Raw genomic sequence first — 21531 nt, 5'->3', positions numbered from 1 at the left:
GGCCAAAAGCTCTTGATGAGATTGGTTCTGGTTTCTGGTCTAACAGAATAGCAAGTAGTTTGGTGCAGCCAGGAAGCTATCCCATGTAAATAGGAATTCTTAGCTACTCAGTGTTGTTCATCATCACATTGTTACTCCATTTTCATGCTTGAAATTATTACAGCATTCCTTGTGCTTGTCACAGGGTGAAAGTGAAAGGGACAGCTGCGGTCCTGCTAGCTGCCAGAACAAAATTAAGTCTTTTGTAATGAAATGATGGTTCAGTATTCCTCCTCTCACATCCATATTGGGTAGAAGATGTTGGAACTATGAAATACATCTTTCTTGTTCCTCAGCCAGAAAGCTGGCTTACTCTTGCAGGGACATCAGTTCTTACACTTCCAGTGAAATATTGGCTTTGCCTCTGTGAAATTTGTGTGAAATTTGCACTTTTCAGTCACTAGCTTCAGGGTGTAGAAATGATGTTATTTAGAGTTTATAGCTTGATGACACTGGGACACAGATGCAGCCTAAGTGTACAAAAGAAGTTCAGAAGTTCTGATGCTTTTTCTCTCTCTGGCCACCACAAGGTGCATCAATTTTGGCACTTAAAGATGAATAATGCCGAGAAGATGGATCACAGAGCCAGGTACCACATATGCCATCAGATGAGGATTGCTGGCAGCCTTTTGTGTTTTACAGTAAATGAGTGGAAACCAAATAATGTGCCTTCTGACAATAGTAGCAGTTTTTCCGATCTGAAGTATTAGCTTTGTATAAAATTGGAGAGATAGAATGCATTTTTTAACTTTAAGACAATTTAATTCATAGAATTTGAAAATTCAAAGTCAACTTCTGCAAGGTTTTTTTGCAAAGAAATTCTTCTGTATCATCCTAGAAACTGTGGAGAACGGTTAAATTTAATTTTTACTATTATTCTTACTACAGTGCTATTCCAAAAAAACTGCATTAGAAAACAATATTTGGAGCTCTGAACCCTGCTGTTTCTGTTATCCTGTAACAGACTGTGGGATTCAGAAGATATATTGCAAGGGTTCACAATTCTCAAGTCTGGGCTAGTGATAGCTACCTGTTTTAAAGCCTCCAGTTTTAAAGTAGAAAATTAACAAATCACAGCCAGATCAGATAGAGCAGAATGTATCTTCAGACGCCAGACTTCAGTGACAAAACTGTAAGTGAAAGGTTTGTGACAATCTTCAAAAACCAGGAGTCAAGTGAATTAAGCATTACTGTTGCACACACTGAATGGTGTGGCATCATCAGTCCATTGATGCAGTAATTTTGATACACATTTGTCATTGGTTGTATTCTTTGAAGTGTCAAGTCTAGGGCTATCATTTAAGTAGGTAAACTGTGTCAAATGAGAGAAACTAAACTAATGAAAGGGTCCTACTGAGTTGTGTTCTTTTATTCTTTTCTTTCTCCCAGTAGGAGCTGCGAGTGAGGATGGATAAGAACTCAGTTTAGCTACTTATTTAAGTCACATAGTCTTGTGGTGGCATATGATATTCTTCTGCTAGCTTGCTGTCCAGCCAAATAAGACATCCGGGTTGCCTGGATGGATAAACATAGCTGATGACCTCTTCCTCTTAATAGGTGGGCATGGACAGGATTCTTCCAGTCACACACACAGACAGATTTGTTACATTTTAGCTAAAGAAGAATTGCCCTCAGACACCAGCAGCAAGATTTACTTCTCTTTTTGAGCAGGTTATTTTTAATAAAGTAGAAACAAATATTTAGAAGGAAACAGTTGCAGAGGCATTTTTTTCTGTAGTTTTGTAGGTTTGTATTAGTTACCCACAAAAATTTCTGGTATGAGAAAACTCACCAACTAATATCTCACTATGGTGTGTGTTAATGCTGGCAGTGTAAGGCTTTGAAAAGAGCAGAGAATCTCCTGTCAAATTAGGTTTAGCTAATTGTCATGGTGGCATAAAAACACACTTGTGGGGCAGCTGCTGTCAGGACCTGTATACAATTTACTGCATGTTTGTTTACAGCAGAGTCTGTGATGCAATCCGTGTGTATGTAGGAAAGGTGTTTTGTAAGGGATGGTCGTTGCCTTCCAAAGAATAAAGCAGGAGGTAGGCACATTTTGACTGAATGTACAGCAACTCAAGAATGGCTTAGAGAAATATACATTTGAACAAATGAAATTAAGAAGCATCAACTTAACTAGAAAACTTCCAGAGGATGGTATTGATCTACTGTGCGATCAGTTCTGCTCCCATTGGCAATTGCCCTTTATTATTTCCGAAAGAAAAGATATGTATGCTCATGTTTTTATTCTTCTCTTCCCCTCTACACAACTTAGCACACTTCCTACAGGGCATGTAAAGACTGGCTAGGATCTGGGGCTTGTCCTAAGATGAGCTGGCCGTTACCATTGAGTGTGCAAGGATTCATCCCTTGGTAAAAGAGGCATGGATCTCCAGGTGGTTGCTGTGAAAATACACACACATTGACACAAAACACCTCACTTTCTCAAAAATTCAGCTGTCATCCAAAGGGTGAAGCTATTTTCTCCTTTATGTACAGGGATCTGGGTATAGAGTGACAACTGGGAACTCTGCTTACACAGCCCCAGAGGACATAACTCGCTTTGTATTTCTGTAGAGAAACATGTATGCAGCTGCATGCTGAAGTACACTAAAGATGGGCAACACCTGATATTTGTTTTGCCTTTTACTTAGCTTAAATCCACTTGGCTTTAAACCTCTGAGAAGGTTAGATGCAGTGAGGGCTTGGTGTGTGCCAGGCTGATGAGATGGAGGAGAAGATCTCATATAGACACATGGAAGGGAGATGAAAACAGGTGCATGATACCTGCATGGAGAAAGCACACTTCTGGCTTTGTGTTAACTGAAAATCATGTTGAAACAGGCTATTTTTTAGGGTCCTTTTTGTTTCAAGTGTTGGAATATGACTTGGCTCTGTCTGACTTATGCACTCCATTTTTGTTTTACACCCTGCCATAACATCTGAATATCTATTAATAACAATGTTCAAGTAGCATCAGAATGGCCATCATAATTGTAATTAGGCAGTGTACCTCCAGTTTAATCAATATCATCATTAGAAGACTGCAGGACAGCCAGGGAAACAATAATTAGTCCTGGTTAATAAATAAAAGAACTTGCACATATCAGTGAAGGAAAGAGAGGAGCTTTCCATGTTCAGGGCTTGGGAAAAGAGCATATTGCTTTCTCCTTTAGCAGATCTGAGAACACTTATTAAAAAACGCTTGAAAATGCTTTTACAATACTAAATAAAATTCTCTCATTAAAAACATAATTTTCTTGAGCAAATTGTAAGTATCAGCTAGAAAGATACAACTGGAATGTATTTCTTCACCAAGCAAATTCTTCCAGTGCACAGTTGGTTTGTTTTACTAGGACTGCTTTGAAAAGCAGAACTAAAAGATAAAAACATGACTCAAGTTGGAGTGCTGTATGAGAGTGTAAAATGTCATGATTCCACTGAGTTTAAAAGGACTTCATCAATTTCTACCTGTGAAAGATCAGACACACTGAGCTTTCAGGACTAAAATGCATTCCTTCTCTTCAATGGTTAGATCAAATTTTAGGTTCATTAACCTTGCATCATACCTGTTTCATACCAGTTTTCCACAACTTCCTCAGCACTGTGGTACCGCAGGGCTGCTTCCCTGGTTCCACAGAAGCTGTGATGCATTCTTTCCTTCCATCGCATTCTAATCCCCCCTTCTCTCCTTCCCTTTCCAACAGGAAAGAAATGTTTACCAGATTTTATTTGAAATCAGATCCCTCCATTTAATTCTTATGTGCTAGCATCTGCAAAACTTTATATATTTGTAATACAGAAGAGGCTGATGTTGCTCATTTTGAGAACAGACCATGATCTGTTTTAAGCTGTTTACAGCTATGTAAGTAATGTTTTTAAAAGCTGAGGAATGACAGGAAAATAGTAATTTTGTTTAGGAACCAACATGTACTGTGCTGTATCACAAGAAAAATTTCATGCAGTAGGATTGTAACATGCTGTCTCTTTGAACCATGAAACTATAACTATAAAAATCCTATCCACCACCAAAGAACAGCCTCTGTAATAGTATGGTAACAAGCACCAGTGCAACATGAGAACATGGAAGGAAGTTCATCCTATATATCATCATCAAAGCTGATAGAAATGGCCAGGCTTTCTAAAAAGCTAAAATTCACTTCAGTCTCTAAATGAAATGGCTGGATCTGAAAAATTGCTGTGCGTTAGAGGTTGTGTGGGAAAAGTTTTCCCTTACTGCCTCAGATAGACAGAAGTAGCCAATAGCCTGTTGTTAGTGCTTTCAAGAAGGTGTGGAAGAAAAGATTCAGGTTCCTTCTCTGCTTCTGTCAGCTCTCCTGAGGTGGATTAGCACTGCAGTGTCCCCTAAGGGTTGAGCTGTGTCTTCATGGGGTCTCTCAGAGGCTGCCCACAGTCCACTGCCCCACCTTTAGCCCCAGAGTGGAACTTGAGCTTCTACACGGCTGAAGGGGCACATAAAGGTGGTTTCAGGCAGAGATTTACCTGCAGCTCCAGGAGTTCTGTCCTGAACCCCAGAAACCTTTCTGATGGGTGTTGTCTTCAAATGAGCATTGCCTTCTGAACAACTTTTGTACCGATGAATAGCTGTTTTCAAAAAGAAAGCTCTGATATAGTTTATAGGGAGGGGGGAAATCTCACTGCTGCTGCAGAAAGTCCATCTTGCTTGTGAGGACCGAGGGGTACAGGGACGTGGTTTGGTGTGGGTGCCCGCCCTTGGGCAGAGGTGAGTGATAGATGGTTGGACTTGCATGATCTACAAGGTCTCTTCCAACTCAGATGATTCTGTGAAGTTCTGGTGACCATCCAGTGACCATTTTGAAACATGTGCTTAGTTTTTATTTTATGGCACCTGAATTGAAAGGTCAGAGGTCACTGAAACCTTTAATTTCCAAATGGTTCAGCAATCCTCTTCTCACTCTCCTACCAACAGAGTCTATATTTCTGCTTCTTATTTTCAAAATAAGTAGAGGGAAAAAAATCAGCAATCCATACTTTATTTGTAGGATCCCTGTAGTGCTGAATAGATTATTTCTGCATGAAGACTTGCTTGTAGGGTTCACTTTTTTTTTAAACACATAAAAAATGTGAAACACGTTTGCTTTAAAAAAAGATTTTTATATGCACTACAGGTATATTAATATTATTCTCATCCCTCCCCAAATTCTACCCTTCAGGGCTTCTCTACCAGAGCAAAGGAGTGTGGGATTCTGCTTCGGTTTTTATTTTTTGCTTAAACACCATAGCAAACATCGTTTCAAATCCAATAATATGACAAAGGGAGGATGATAATGTTTTAATATGTCAGCTGATCAGAAAGCCTCTTTGGGGGCAACGTCACAGTTATCTGGACTACCTAATATGCCACTGCAGCTTGGTCTCACTACCTTAGGATTTTTTAATTGGTATTCATGGTTTTAGAGCATCACTTGGATAATATTTTTTTAAAATTTTAATCATGTTTGCTACTAGTGTCAACACGCTGGAGCTAAATTCTGCTATTTTCTAAGTATTAGTGAAAACTCATTTCACAAAAAAAATAAAGCTAAAATCATTCAATGTCAATTTGTGCTTGGCATTGCACCTTTTTATGACAGCTGATAAAAATCAGTGTGCCAATAAGCAAGCCAATTTCTAAAATATCTCAGAAAGTCCTGATGTTTAAGACATAGAAAATAATTAGCAGAGAGCTCTCAGTGCTTTCTAGCTACACTTTAATTGTCATCTGTTGACAATACTTTGACAGTTGAACTTCTTCAGCTCTGACTTTGGGAGATTTTCAGAAGCCTCTGAGCTAGTTCCTCAATTTCTAGAGACACTTTCTGAAATGCTATATTAAGAGGGCATTTCTCTTTTGTGAATCTGCAAGCCTTATTTTCTCCTGAGAGCACTTGTCTTAAAAATGTATTTTCACCGCACTGATTTATAGGTTCTGGCATGGGAAATAATGCTCTTTCTCCTAGTAGCAGACAGAAGATTAGTCACAATCTGATGTTAACAACTTCTTCATTACTTAAACTGTTTTACACTTTATTAAGTTCAACACAAGCAAATCTAATGCCCTTGAACCAGGGAGTTCTTGTCCATGTTGCAGGTACACAAGATATTAATTTATAATGTAACAATAGGAAGTCAGTCTCTGTAGCAAGCTGGGATTCGAATTGTGATACCATTGAGTTCTGCAGAGAAGTACCACTTGAGTGCAGCAGAGAGAAAAAATTGGCTTAGCTAATTTACATTAAAACATCAAATATGAATAACGCTGCCAATAGAGTTGCTCTTTGGTTCTTTTTGGGACATGAGATCCAACATATTTTACCCTCATATTTTACACACCACATATTTGTCTGTGCTGGCAACAAATAAAGTGCCATGTAGTGAACTGTAGGGTGTTTCTGAGATGTAGGATACAGTAGATTTCAGCGACAAGCGGAACACAAAAGCATTTATGAAGTGTCAGCCCACCACCAGATGTTTGTGCTAAGTCACCAGTGGTGCTTTAAATTTGGTCCCTTAAATTGCCCTCACTGCTTTTCAGAGTCAAGTATTGCTGAGCATGCAGGTAGTTTACCATCGGATGTTCCTCTGCATCTTGCCTGTGAACCTCCAGCAGTTCCTTGTAGCTGGAAGAGGAGCTCATGGAATCACAGAATGGGTCAGGTTGGAAGGGACCACAGTGGTCATCTGGTCCAGCCTCCTGGCTCAAGCAGGGTCATCCTAGAGGGCATGGCACAGGATTGCATCCAGACAGTTCTTGAACATCCATGGTGTGGGAGACTCCACAACCTCTCAGGGCAATCTGTTCTGGTGGGCATTGGAAAGTCAGTTATGTAAAGGAAATGGCCTTAGCTTTAGCCCAGGCAGATATGAAATTGTGTCAGCCTAAGTTGTGACACTACTGTATATGGTATAAGAAAATAGAAGGTGTTTTTCATATTTAATGCACACAATGGCATTCAGTGTTCTCAGAGTCTAGTATAAAAAGCTATCTTAGTGAAAAACCTCATATAGACAGAGGATGTTTCTGAACACACTGATGAATAAAGCAAAAATTGGTTTTTTTTAAGAGAGGCTTTACCATTATTAGTTTTACAAATAGAGGCATAGAAAGAGTTTTAGTTTCACTTGGTCACCCCAACACGTTTACTTTAAATGAAGATTCTTTCAAGGGCCAGATTCAGAATTTTCCAACTTACCTACTTCTTTAAAATGTTTTGGGGAGCTCATTTTGAAAAGTGTGACCCTTGTATTTTGTATTACATTCACAGCAGCTGTTTGCTCCTCCTAAAAAATTACCCTCTTACTGCATTTAGGGATAATCTTTTAATCTAACTTACTTTAAAAAATTGAAATATCAAAGGAAAAATAATCTCTTTTCCTCTGATTGTGAACCATTCCAGGTACACTGCTCATCTGATCTGTGAGCAGAGTTACAGGCAGTCGATGCACTGTGCTGCAGGCAGGAAGGAAGGCACAGCCTGCTTCAGAGGAAGGTATAGCCTCATCTATCAGATGTCAGAAGCATTTCTGATTGTGACTGATAAGAGAGTGAAAGAGAGAAAGGCAAGCAGATATGGTCTCAGAGACTCTGTATCCCAAATAGGAACATGATATCATGTTCAGACTCATACCAATGAAATGCTAGCCTAGGAAAAACTGTATTGAGCTAAGAGATTATTTAAGGCTCTTGCTCTATGTTGCAAAGTGTGTTGCAATAGCAGCGGAGTGTGAAAATATTGTATGTCAAATGTAAGATCAGTAACAGTCATTTAAGTAAGAGACCTGTATTCCCTACAGGTAGAAATGCAGATGTATTGAAGGCTACTTTCTGGAAATGGCTTCCCTCTCTGTGCATAAATCTTTTAAATTTTGTCATTCCATATTTTCTAACCCAGATAATATTATTTTTATTAACTCAGAGATCATTTAGTGTTTAAATACAGTATTTAGGCTTTCTATGCTTTGTGAATCTAGTTATTTGACTGCAGAACAATCAAACATTTGTATAAGCAGTTTATGTTGACAGAGTTTTCTACTATGGAAATTTGCCATTTCATAAAATAAAAAATTTGTTATGGCAAGTTGCTCTGTGTAGTAGGGATTGGGAGTTCTTGAACTGAGGATAGAATGAATTCATGTATCTATTTGATTTTTACTATTTAAAAAAATAAAAATGAATGTTCAGTTCACCTACCATATGCACCCTGAGTACAAACTGTACCCATCTCCCTCTGAACCCAAAGCACAGGCTTGTTTCAGCAGGTAGGGTGCAAAAATCACATGCCCTGGAGCTCTGTTTCCTATGGGCACCCCCAGAGCAGGGAATGCCAAATGGAGTGGTCCCATTGCTCTGCTGAGAGTTCAGCTTTCCTCAGCATCACTGGGCACAGCTCAGGCTGCGAGCAGAATCTCCCACAGAGAATTTGTCTCTGACCCAAAAGCCGTGGCTCTGCTTCCCATTGTGCAGGCAGGGTGGGGGGCCAGGGAGTGAGAGAGAGAGGAGAAAGAAATGGGAAAGGGTGGATACAGAGAATGATGGGGGCAGGGGGGGAATTGCACTGTATCTCGCTATCTTAAACATCTGTAATAATGCACCTTTCTCTATCTGATACTGACTCTAAAAGTGCTGATATTAAGTCAATGTCGTCACTGCTATAAAATTGCTGATATTAATTCTATATCAGCACTGTTTCTCCTTGTTTCCATCAAGTCTTGATCTTTTAACTCCCCCCCCCCCCCCAGTATTTTTAAACCAATTTTTCATAAAAAAAAATAAAATTAATCTGTTAAACATCAGGGTTCTCGGGGCTTGAGTCCAGATTTACAGAGATTTCTTTATGGTGGTGGGCTGGATGTTGTTGGTGACATAAAGGCTATGCCCAGCATCAGGATAAGGATTGTATAGGAGACATATCTGTGAAATTTCAAAGTGAGCTGCTAAGAAACTGAGGATTATCGTAATCCTCAACACTTCCCTTTCCAAGTGTAAGAAATATTTCTCCCATTTTTTCAAAGAAATCATCACATGTTTAAAAGGAGTAATTGAGACTACAAATCAAATATAACAGATACCACAATCCTAGTTTATACAGTACTAGAAAGTATTCACCCTTGAGGATGAGGGAAAAAACAGAAAGAACCCTGAGAACACTGCTGGAAATGTAAAGATTTGCCTTTTAGAAACAAGAAACAATGAATATTTATTTATTTATAAACTATAAACTACTCCAGAATATTTTTTAACTTCAGTGGTTTACCCTATGACATCCCATTACGTGCAATTATCTGGACCATTCACAGTCTTTGAGAATTTGTTATGGCAGTTTTATTTGATATGTGAAATGAAAGTCATTATGACATTACCTGCAAATAATGTGTTTCACAAGAGCAATAATATGCTCATTCTTTTCTTTTTTTTTTTTTTCATATGGAGAGCTGTGATTTTAAATACTTTGAATGTTTTAGATCTTTAACAATGTATTTAATTATGTGAATAGCTTTGCATCTAGCAGTGTTTAAATACTGAGGAAGTGCCAATGTCTCTGCAGGTCTCAACAATACCACTGAAATGTACCAACAATTGACTTCTCAATTGCTAAATAATTTTTAGAAAGTGTGTATGGTATTTAGGCAATGGTTGCTTTGGAAAACTGGCAGAATATATCTATGGATTTGAAGTATTTCTGTATCCTTCTAAATTTTATATCAGTATGAAAGATTTCAGCTATTAATTGTTTCTGAGTTACTAAATACAGATATGAAAAAGAAGTTAGGATCTGACACAAACTCATAAGGTGAAAGATCATGTCTGTGACTGGATATTTAAGCTATCAAGGTATCCTGAAAATAGCATGGTACAGAAAACTTGGTAGACATAAATCAAATTCCCTTTTAATATATGAAAGAAGAAGATTGCTTGGATTCATGATAATCTTCCATGTGTGGAAGAGGGCTATGTTACATAAAGAAATTAGTATTGTTTCCAATTTTAGGATTAAGCTTATATCTGAGTCTAATAATAAGAAAAATCCTGCTTTCCTGTTTTATCAACCAGGCCTTGCTGGTTTATATGTTTTAAGTAAATTCTGTGTTAATATTCTGGCAGCTAATCTCTACTGCATTTTACTTTGAAGAACCAAATATCTAACAGTTTCTGAGATTACAAAGCCTTTGTCGTATCTCCAAGCAAGTATTTGTGCATAAATAAAAGAATTTGGCAGAATTATGAATTTGGCAGACATCTTCTTGTCACTAGCACATCAGAAAATCAGGCTATGCCTCTGTCTAGATTCCAGATTCCTAATCGTTCTGAAGAAATCAGTATAAATTTAAAATAAACTTGCCTACGGGCACCTGAAATGATTGTAACTAATGAAATAAGCCCTAGGAGCTGTAGTAGTTGTTCTGAAATTGTCACTTGGTTCTCACTTTAAAGATGTATATTCCTCTCTCTCTGTTACTGTAGTTGCTCTATGCTTAATCCTCTGATGGCATCTTTCCCTTTAAGTGATTGCCCTTTGCATCTTCTTGGCACCAGGTTTATTTTCAGCAAGCTGTGCTCAGAGTGCTGGCAGCCATCCCAGGGAAGCTGCTCCGCCTCGGTGGCATTTGGTACATGGGAATTCCAGAGTAAGGAATGGGCAAAGGTTACCACGTGTTTTACATCACTCTGAGAAACATCAAACCAGACTATTAGTGTTTGACAACAAACAATGCACGAGGCCTCTAGGCATTGTGGTCTGTCTAATTCTTTATTTTCCCTTTCCTTATACCTCCACTCATACCAGCCTCCATACCAACTCATTCCAGTTGGAATATTACCTGCACATTTTTCTTGTAATATCACCCCATGATGTCGGAAGTCCTGATAAAAGACACAGTTTGACACAGAATAATTTAAATGCTAGGAAATAGTTTAACTCCTAGGAAACAAACCAGTTGCTTAAAAACATTTGGATAGTTGTACTCTCAGACTTCTCCTGGCCTTTGCTGTTTTAATATTTTAAGAGTCTGATTTCAGCCTGGAAGTTACTCTCACTGTATGTTCCAAAGGCAGACAAGCAGCAGCTTTCTTTGCACAGCAAAACTTGCTGTTCCTCATAATCAGAAATATCCCATCAAGAAGCAACAAATGCACGGATTAAATATACATATGCATATATTTATGTTGCTAAAAAGAAGTGTCAGATCAATTTCCACAATTCCATTTCATAGTGAAGTTGTAGTTGTGCTTCTGCCTGATGGAGGTTTAGCCTACAGACCTGTTTAACTGTGCCTTCTACAGGCTCCCGAAAGCTGATGGTGAATCAAGAGTGCTGCCTGATTTGCTTGCCTCCAGACCATTTCTTGGTGCGTGGTCTGCCTGGCTGTGCCTCATGCTGTGGGTGGCAAGTCACCAGGACCAGCAAATGGTGCCATTGGTGACCTTTGTTTGCCCTCGCTGGCTGTTCCAGGGGACTGCTCTGCCCATCACTCGGGTGGCCAAGGTCTGATGTGCCAGGGTCTGTCACTGCTCTTTATCAGCTGTGTCTGCCTAGTGTTATTGAGAGGATTTTTGGGGTCTTCTTGATGTGACAGGTCCTGTACTAGTGAGTTAGGGTGGTCGGTTAAAGAACATTGTTGAGTAATGTCAGAGATTAACATTCACTAAAATGAGGATGGAGAAAGGAATAGATAAATTAAATTGCAGAAGTGAATACAGAAAAACTGAAGTGGGCTATTAACCCAGACTGTGCTGCCATTCATCTTAGTTCAAGCTCATTAGGATTTGACTCAGACTTGATCCTTCTACACTGGTCCGTAATTCTTACATGTAGAAAATCACAGGCCACAATCCTAATTTTCTTTGTTTTCAATAAGGAAAAAAATATATGCTCCTTTAATTTAATGATAACACTTTGAAACTGTTTTTGTCCCTAAAATACTAGGTTTTCTTAAAATTGTATGAAGCTATCTGTAGGAAGATTTATAGCAATATAAAAATACCATAATTTAAAATGTATATTTATTCAAATCAATATTATGATTAACTAGGCTAGCCTTCCAGACCTACTTAGAGATCTCCTTATTAAATCTTTATAAAGAGATTTGTTACTTACAGGAGAAGATAATTTAGAATGCAAATGGGAATTTTTACATGAATGAACTGAGAATAACTCTTGTAAAAACAAAAAGCACTAGGCATAGGTTCAATCCTACAAGGAAAAAAGTTACCAATCCATATCTTTTTCTAGTACATATAAGAGGTCTAAAGTGCTGATTTTCAAGAATGGAGTATGAACAACTTACAAAAATCAGATGTAAATAGTAACACATCATCTTGCTACCTCTGGTTTTCTGTATGCATCACAGCCCTGTCAAATTAGCATTTCTGTAGCTATTTGGGAGCACTCTCTTAATTTGAGTACAAGTGTCAAATGACCACATGACAGTTTGTTAAAAGACCAATCCACAGCAGCTATCTATTGCAAAGCCACAGGGCTTCCCTGTGCTGTTCAGGTTCTGCAGAGAGTGTTTTCTTCTTGCTTCATTTGATTCATTATTTTTAATCTCTGCAAGTTGTTCTTACTGTGAATAAACTTTTGGGGTTTTTTAAATATAGTCTTGCTTTAAATGAAGGATGGACTTGAGAACTAGCAGATGAGAGTATAAATTCTAAGTAATTCATATGAAGGCATGTTTGCTACTGGAAAGGAGTGAGAAGGAAACTGTGACACATGTATGATTTTTGGAAAAGGGAAGGGCAGTGTATCCATATTTGAAAGTATGAATTTGTATTCCACAGGATCAGGAAGAAGTTTTCAACCACCAGCACCAAGATGTATGGTATAAAGATGTGAATAGACATTTTCTGTCTTTATGTGAATAAATCAATATTGCCCGTTCCTAGAAATCTGATAGATTAAACACTGGATTGCTTAATTCTGACATACAGAACTACTTGACAGCTAAACTGATACTACTCCTATATCAATATGTAAAATAAAATGACAGATCAATGCTTTTTTAGACCAGTGATTTTTTCCATCTTGACAAAGCAATTTTTTCTTTTTTAAGACCAAATTTTGTAAAAGATTCCTAAATTATTTCAGGGTATCATAGCAAAGTCTAGCTTTCCTTTAGAATGCAAAGTCAAAGATATGCCTGAATGAAAAGAAGGGAATATTTGTTTTCGCTTTTCCCATGTTTTTGTTCCCTATGTATTTACTTGCAATGCAGCTGTCCTGTTTCCCTCTGCCATCTCCATTGCTCTAGCTGCTGTGTAATCAAAGTGACACAGAGAGAAAGGCACTGATTCAGTCATTTAATTGGAAACAAAAGTCAAGTATGGCAAATGAAAGAGAAGAAGCAATATAAGCATACCAAAGTAGGATTTGATATTTGCAGGGCTTAATTGTTGCATAAACAATATCTAAATTTTTGTATGTTAAAATGAGCTAATGAACTACAGAACCTTTTCAGATGTAAAAGTTTTTCAGTGACATAGATATTATCCTTTCTATTTACTTCAGAGCAAAGGCCCTTTTATTCTTTTTGAGGAATCCAAACTATACTTTCACTAGAAGTTATTGCTTCTGATGCATGCTTGCTAAGTTAAATGGTTAGCCTACCTTTGAATCAGTCTTGATTTGATCTAAAAAAAACTTTGTAGGCCTTTTTAGTTCATAGTCCTTAATGACAACTTCTACTGAGATCCTTAGAGGTTCACAGTTTATTACCAAACCATGCAGTGAACCCACATCTGGAGCACTGCATCCAGTTCTGGGCTCACTAGAAAGACATGAAATGACTCGAGTGAGTTCAGTGAAGCATCACAAAGATGAGTAAGGACTGGGAGGATCTGTCGTGCATGGAGAGGATGAGAGAGCTAGGAGACTGTTCAGCCTGGAGAAGAGAAGGCTTGGGAAAGATCTCATCACTGTGTGTGGATAGCTGTGTCGCTGTGTACGATGGAGTGTGAGAGGGACAGGCGAAGCATCGGGCAATCTCCAGAGGGCCCTTCCAGCCGTTTGGTGACTCCAAGCATGACACACGTAAGGCTGGCAGAGCACCAAGCCCCACAGCTGTGGTAGCACTGCCAGCAGGCACCAGCTGGAAGTGGAAATGCCAGCAATGTCATTTAAGGAGAAGACAGAAGGAACATCTCTCCATTAATAAGTTTTCTGTACCACGGTAGTCCAAGTTAACAAATTATTTCGAGTGTAGAAATTTCCTTGTACCTTTGCTGCTTTATCAAAACAATGCAGATAATTCATGTTCCCATTATCTTTCAGAGTATTTTGAGGATATTCTGGATTATGTCTGTTCCTGCTTTTATTAATCAGCTCAAATTATCTTTCAGAACATTTTATCCACTAATTCACATTCAATAACATACCCTTTTGCCACTGGGCATTCTAGGTCATCTATGCTTTGATATTTTTCTGGTACATCCATTAGTATACTGTTAGAGTTCAAAAGGAGCATGATAGTAAATGTTTAAAATATAACATATGCTTTTAGTCAGTATTTATGCTTTCAGAAGATGAATAAGAGTCCCATTTCATATGATGTTCCAAATAATTGCTACTACAGGTAATTTGAAGGCCTGATTTTGTTTATGTGTATGTATGTGTGTGTACATGCCCAGGCGTTGGTACTTGTATCTCTTCCAAACATTGAAATCCACAGGGAAGCCACATTGTAAATTGCACATAATTTACCTTTACAACTTCTAATTTTTTTGAGCCTGTATTCGCTAGATTTATTCAGAAGGGAAAATATTTCTGAACCCACTGATTAATAGCTTGTATTAAAGGGACAGGATTATGTAAAAGCATCAGGAGCATGTTCTCTGCTCAAAAAGCCTACTACCACAAAGGTTTTTATAACTATTAATGAATCATAATTTATAATTCAGATATTTACATCCCTGAACATTTCCAGCACTCTCAATCAAAACAAAAGGAAATTTACTACAAGTAAGGTATAAATCCCAGACAGTTCTCAGTCTAAGAACAACCTTGAAAAATGCAATACATTGTCCCTATCATCAACAGGTAAGGTAGAAAGTCTGCTTCTGTGTGGCAGCACTGCTGAACAGTCTGTATTTGAAGATGAGAAACAACATGTCATTCTGTGAATCTGATCTCACACGATATATCCCAGGTCCCTTGTTACAGTTATCTTTAATTAATATTTTAATTAAAGTGTATCAAATGAATGTAATGAGCTCTGTAATAAATCTCCTGTGAACTACAGCAGAGCCAGAATATCAAAATAACCATGAGGAACTAGCACAACAGTAGGAACCAAAACTCTGCAGAACTTATTAAACCTCCTGACATGTCCCAGTCTGCCCTGTTTGATTAATACAATCATCCATGTGGTTCATCTTGATCAAGAAATGGCAAAGAATCTTTCAACAAAATTATTTTTCACTCCATTAATGTGGAGCTCTGTATCTATTATCTCAATGTAACTCAGTTGGATTTGTTCTGTACTCAAGTAAAAAAAAAAAGATATTTGTCTTTTAAGACAGTCTCTGTCTAAAGCTGATTGCTACACTGTGCTTATTCCCATTGTTAGGAACCTCTTTAACTTCAGTTTAACTAGTCAGCCAAGAAAATTCTTACCAACATAAGAAATTGAAGATCTGAATGCAGAACAAATAGGCCTGTGGAATTTTTCAGAAGGTGGCATTTCAACACTGGTGCTGTGGCTTAGTCATTTCGGTAGCAATACACTAGAAATATACCTACCTGAAATCTCTGAAAGAAGTCACATACCTAGGGGATAGACTGACTGCTTAGCTTATTCTTAAACTTCATTGCAAGGTATGGATAAATTACATTCGCTGATTCTTGGCCACCTGCTGGCAATAATTATCTTGATTTTGGTGTTGAATTTCAGGAGTGTCTTTTGTTTGTAACACTGTTAGAGGACACAGCCAATTGGAATGTGTAAACATGGTTCTTTCCTGCTTAGCAACCGAATTGACATTCAATATAGTGGAAGTGAATGTGTTTCGATTTGTACAGTGTCTATATGCATAGTTTGCTGAAATTTTAATTTCACATGGGCAGACATTGCAGCCTCATACATTGAAACCTGATGATGTAATTATCAGCATCAATTGAGATTTTATTAAAATGTTACATGGCTTGCTTATTTCCTATCCAAGTTTTTACAGTGTGTTTTTAGCAATAGACTACTTGAACCTTCCAAGTGTGACTGCATATTCTACTTGCAGAATAATTAATAAATCAGAAGGCTGTGTTGTTTGTGCAAGGTTCTATGTAAATAGGGTTTTCTGAAATAGTCAACATATTAGTTGGATGCTAGTTTTGTGAACACTTTGACAAACTCATAATGTTCCAAATGTATTTGTTGATCAAGGCTCTTCACACGTATATACAACAGAATTTGCTTTTCTTCATTTTTCTACTGCAGATATTAGCTGTAATAGCTCAGTAGCAGCAGACCTGGAGTTGTATTAGGTTGGAAAAAGTGAATTCAGTGAATATTTGATGTCATACTTGACAATAACAGTAAGAGGCTTACTAGTTCTTAATGAGCCAGACTTTTAACACTAGAGCTGTAAAAAGCTTTTAAGTCCTACATATCATATTTGTGGTCCTTGCATAGCTGTCATTGTCATACTTAAGAATTCTTCATTATAATACATTTGTAAATTCTTGTTTGGCTGCTGGTAAGTTATTGACATGAGGCAATCTGCAGGTGATAAAAATACAGTACAATAATATCTCCTTTGCTGGAGATAGAAGAAGGAGACAGTAATGGTGCAAAATAGACAAAATCATTCCATAACAAGTAAATGCATTTTGTAGTTTTCAAGTTAATAATTTTTTGTTCATTATTTATTATCTTGTTCCTTTAGTATAATGTTCTTATTCTCATCTGCAAAGCTATTTGTGATTTAAGTGCAGATCCAAAGCCCGAAAAATTGGAAGTCTCTCTTTGACTGCAGTAAACTTTGATTCAATTCTCTTGTCTGAGCATTTCTCATAGGTTCCTGGTGGGAAAAAAGTGCCTGCTAAGTGTTTATATTGCTTCTTCCTAAGAGTTGTAATTTGTAAATGGCATGTAAATATTGTTCTCTATCATATTTGTACAACCTAGTAATAGCATTTCATGCAAGGCATAGCTGCTTCATTTGCCACATGGGATTGCATTAACAGTGATGGTGGCCATGTAGCATTTTTATATTTCCATGTAAAAAGAAGTACCCATTCAGAAACAAATGAGCCCTTTACCTACTGTTTGGGCCCATAAGATCTTAACAGCTTTGCTGTATGTTCTTCCATTGCTCATGTTTCAGTATCACTGTTTGTTAAAATAAAACTTGCAGAAGGGCAGGAGAAAGGATCTCTGTTGCAATGTCTTGAGTTCTTAACAGTGTCTGAAGTTTTGCATTTATATGCCTTGTAGTTGTACGATTATACTTCTAGGAGCTGGACTTCGATGATCCTCATGGGTCCCTTCCAGCTCAGAATATCCTCTGACCAACTAAGATGTGATCAGCCTTAAACAGGGACAAGAACTTTGTCTGATGGGGGTCATGGTCTCACATTGTGTCAAAATTAATTATTTCAGTGTCTTGTACCTTTGTTTCTGTGTGCTTCAGAGTTCTTTGAGAATGTGGATATTTTAAACACAGTTTAAAGTTTACTAGCTACTTACGAGCTACAGGTCTGATACCTTTTATTATGTCTGTTACCCTAGACACTTCAAACATGAACAAGTACTGTGGATTCTCTCTATGTATAACAAATACTGAGGCAAGGTATTCAGTGCATGTTAGCTGCCCATGCCTTCATCTCCTTGGTGTCTTTAGTAGTTATAAATCTAATAATTTATCCTCTTTTTGCACTGTATGAAAGTGTTCTCCTATATTTTTTAATTCAAATTTTTTGTTCAGTATTTTTACTTTCATATTTTGTTTGCTAGGCTGGCAAAATTCCTTTGTATTCCTGTTTTATATTGTGAAGTTATTGTTCTCCTACTTCCTTTTCCATTTAGTAACTATGTAAGTAGTCAATTTTTACTTGTCTAACCTGGCTTGTTGCTTTCTGAGACAGATCGTGTTCAAGGGTTCTATCAGTAGTATAAATTAATTTGTAAAGTATGAAACAAATCTGAATCCTTCTAAAGTTCAAGAAGTATAATCTTCACAGATGACAATTAATCCTGTTCCCCAAGTCTGAGCATATTCTTGTCAGATTTTCCCGATTTTTAATGCCTGGGATTTAGATTTCCAAATTCCTCGTATTATTTTGATATTTATATGTTAAAGCACAATTCCCATTGACTTCTTACTTGGGCCCTGAGAAAGTAACAAATAGAAATTCATAACCCACTTCAAAAAATATGTTTGAGACATTTGTAAATCTGATGTTTCTCATCTTGAAATCCCTATTGGAACCTATTTGCATCTTTATGAAGCAGAGTAAAAATCTGTCCCTCAATTAGGAGGCATAGCCCAGGAACTCCATGAGAGCAGCAGGAACCAAATGATGGATAATCCTCAGCACTGGCACTTACCTGATAAAGCAGGCAGAGGTTCAGTGGGAGAAAGTCAACAAGTTGCGAAGTTAATTTTTTTTTTTCTCAAATACAGACTCAGAAGAGAGTGTGGGGATTTTTTGTTTTTACTGAAGTAAATTGACAATTTGGGTTCTTTCCTTTTCAATGCTTTGTACAGTCTTCATTTTTTTTTTTTAAAGCAGAAAAAGGAGGAGATGTTCCTACATTTTTAAAGGAAAAACCCCAAACTTAAGGAAAGTGTTTCTATCTATTATGGATGTGATGCAGCAAGGTACCAGTATCAAGGTTTCCGCTGTAGCCAACAGAATAGCTTCTCATCTTGCATGGAAATGACCTTCATACAAAGCCAAAAGTAATTTTCAGAAGGCTGTGAATATATTTGTTTGATAGCAGGATCAAAAATGTACAGGGGCCTCATAATGCCACAAGGGGAACCTGAAAGTGGACACCTTCAGCTCATAATTCTAGTTTTACTAGCTGCAGCTCACAAAGCAACAGCTGCATCTACATTGCAAAATACCTCCCACACATACATACACACATAGTGTTTGCACACAATACTTATTTTTTTTCCTTTAATGTGTGGGAATAAATTAGAATCTAAGGTCTTACTGAGAGAAAGTGTGTACTGTTTAGTTTAGAGGGCTAAAGATATTACAGCTCCCATATTTTGATCATGCATGCTGCAAATGGAAGAGGGGATCCTGCAAAAAGAACCATTCCAGCAAATCCAGGTAGAGTTTTACTGAAATCTTCCATCTTCATGATTCTTTTCATAAGATTATCTTCTTCCTATGTTGCCTAGTTGTATGTGTTAATTAGGAAAAAGATTGCATAATCAGAATTGTGTGCTGTGAATGAGTACTAATGTTTGTATGTTATTTTTTAAAAATTGTAAAAAAAGAAAAATCTGAAAATACTTGCACCCAAGCTTTGTTCTGAACTTGGAAGTCACAACAATGGGGTCTTGTTTGCTGTCTTTGCTCTGTGAAGAACTGGTCTAGAAATTTCTAAAGGGAATAAAATTTTCTATTAGAACCTTATTGTATAGTCTGGAAACACTTTGAAAATATATGTTGACATTTTCTCATCAAAGTCATTAGCTAAGTATTTTTCCAAGGAGGGCTCCAGTCTAATTCACTTTTATTTAATTAGTTCATCCATTGCTGCAGCCTAAGCACCTAATGACTCTAGGGGATGGTTGGACTTTTCACCCTTTCTAGCTATTATACTCAGTGCTGTCCTGTACTTACAAGCCAAGTGCAGAATCACATCTCACAGGCTACTGTGCTTTTACTTCAACTAAAGAAATTGTTCCTTTCCTCAAATCTGGCATGTTTATGTCTTTAAAAAAACTTGTAGCAAGAGGACAAAGTACATGTGGTCTGCAATAGTTGTTGAAGAGCTCTGATAATAATATGTTATTAAAATATTTTCAGAATGTTCCCAACAGTTCTTCCAGTCTGATATTTCTGAAGAAGTAAAGAAACCCTTTAGAAAGAATGGCAGGCAATGTTTCTTCAGATGCCAAGGAAAACCTCTCCTTCTTGATTTTATTAATGCTGTATGGCTGGTTGAGGTAACCTCCAAACAATGCCCATTGTGGATTTAGACTGAGTACAGCTTTATGAACTCACCCAGCTCAAAGCAGCAGATCACAGAAGGTTACTATTGATTTGCAAAGTCCTGACAAGCATAAAGGATTCATGCTCTGTCCTACTTGCCCCAGTGGAGATTAAACAAACAGACTAAATGCGCACCTTTTGACATGTAAGTTAATGCATCTGACAGCCCACTGTGTCAGTCAGTGTGACTGGCAACCTTAAATATACATTAAAGGTACTTTGCTCTTCTCAGCTAAAGGAAATGTCAACTTCATTGTGGCAGAGTAAAGTGACACAGAACTCGGACACAGGAACAGAAAGTCAGGTACTGCACATCTCTAAGTGACACAAGGAGACTTAGTAATGAGGCAGACATAGCCCTGTGGAAACAAGACAAGTTCCTGCACTTTTACACAAGGTAAAGAAATAGTACAGAATAAGGTGGAATAATCTGGGAACACGTGTTTGTTTTACAAAGACATCTTTTCTGCTGAAAATCAAGCAGAGAGCTGGAAACAAATTCCCCTGAAAAGGATCTTTGTAATATATCACCACATTCTTAACTGGAAGAAGCATTCCAGAATTTGTTTTGTTTCTGGATATCTCAGGACATAAGACATGCTGCAGCTGAGGGCACCCCTTTTCTGCCAGCCCATCCTTAGCCATGCTGGAGCTGGTTGCCATGAACTGTGCAGGAGAGTGTCTGCTCAACAACAGAGCACCTGTACTGCTCTTCATGGTGTCCTCAGCTGCCTATGCCATTAACAGGTACTCAGCATACTTTGGCCAAAAGCTTGGAGCTGTTCACAACTTCAAAGAACCATAGAATCATTTAAGTTGGCAAAGACCTTTAGGATTGATTCCAGCCATTTACCCAGCGCTGCCAAGTCCGCCACTAAACCATGTCCCTAAGCATCACATCAAAAAAGATCAGTAACAGCAACAACAACAAATTATTTCATTGCCCTGCTCTTCTCCATTTATCCACTGAGATCCTAATGCACTGTTTCAGAACAGTCAATCTATAACTAAGGGGAAACAATGTCTTACATGCCACTCAGTCAGTTCAAAATAGAATTACAGTATGGCATAATCCTTACCTACTTTAAGACTTAAAAACGTGGTGGGAAACAGAGTAGCATGAAGGTTTTGAAGAGCCTATTTGTTCAATGGAATTTACATCTCCATCATTTCTAAAGGATCTGCATTGAATGAGGCAAAAAAAGATGATAGTAAGTAAACAAGAAGCTGAAACATCAACTTCTTGCAGTATACAGAGGTTTTGCACCCATATTTGAAACTGTAACAGCATTGGTTACAA

General features: G+C 37.7%; 1 protein-coding gene across 3 annotated transcripts in view; it reads left to right on the top strand.

Annotated features, from left to right (window-relative positions):
* Positions 1 to 21531, top strand: part of PDE7B (phosphodiesterase 7B) — a 168602-nt gene that overhangs the window by 3233 nt on the left and 143838 nt on the right. The gene's annotated exons all lie outside the window — the stretch shown is intronic.

This window comes from Poecile atricapillus, chromosome 3, assembly GCF_030490865.1.
Source record: "Poecile atricapillus isolate bPoeAtr1 chromosome 3, bPoeAtr1.hap1, whole genome shotgun sequence".
Lineage (NCBI taxonomy): Eukaryota > Metazoa > Chordata > Aves > Passeriformes > Paridae > Poecile > Poecile atricapillus.
The sequence above is the reverse complement of the archived record's forward strand: the minus strand, read 5'-3'. Positions and strand labels throughout refer to the sequence as shown.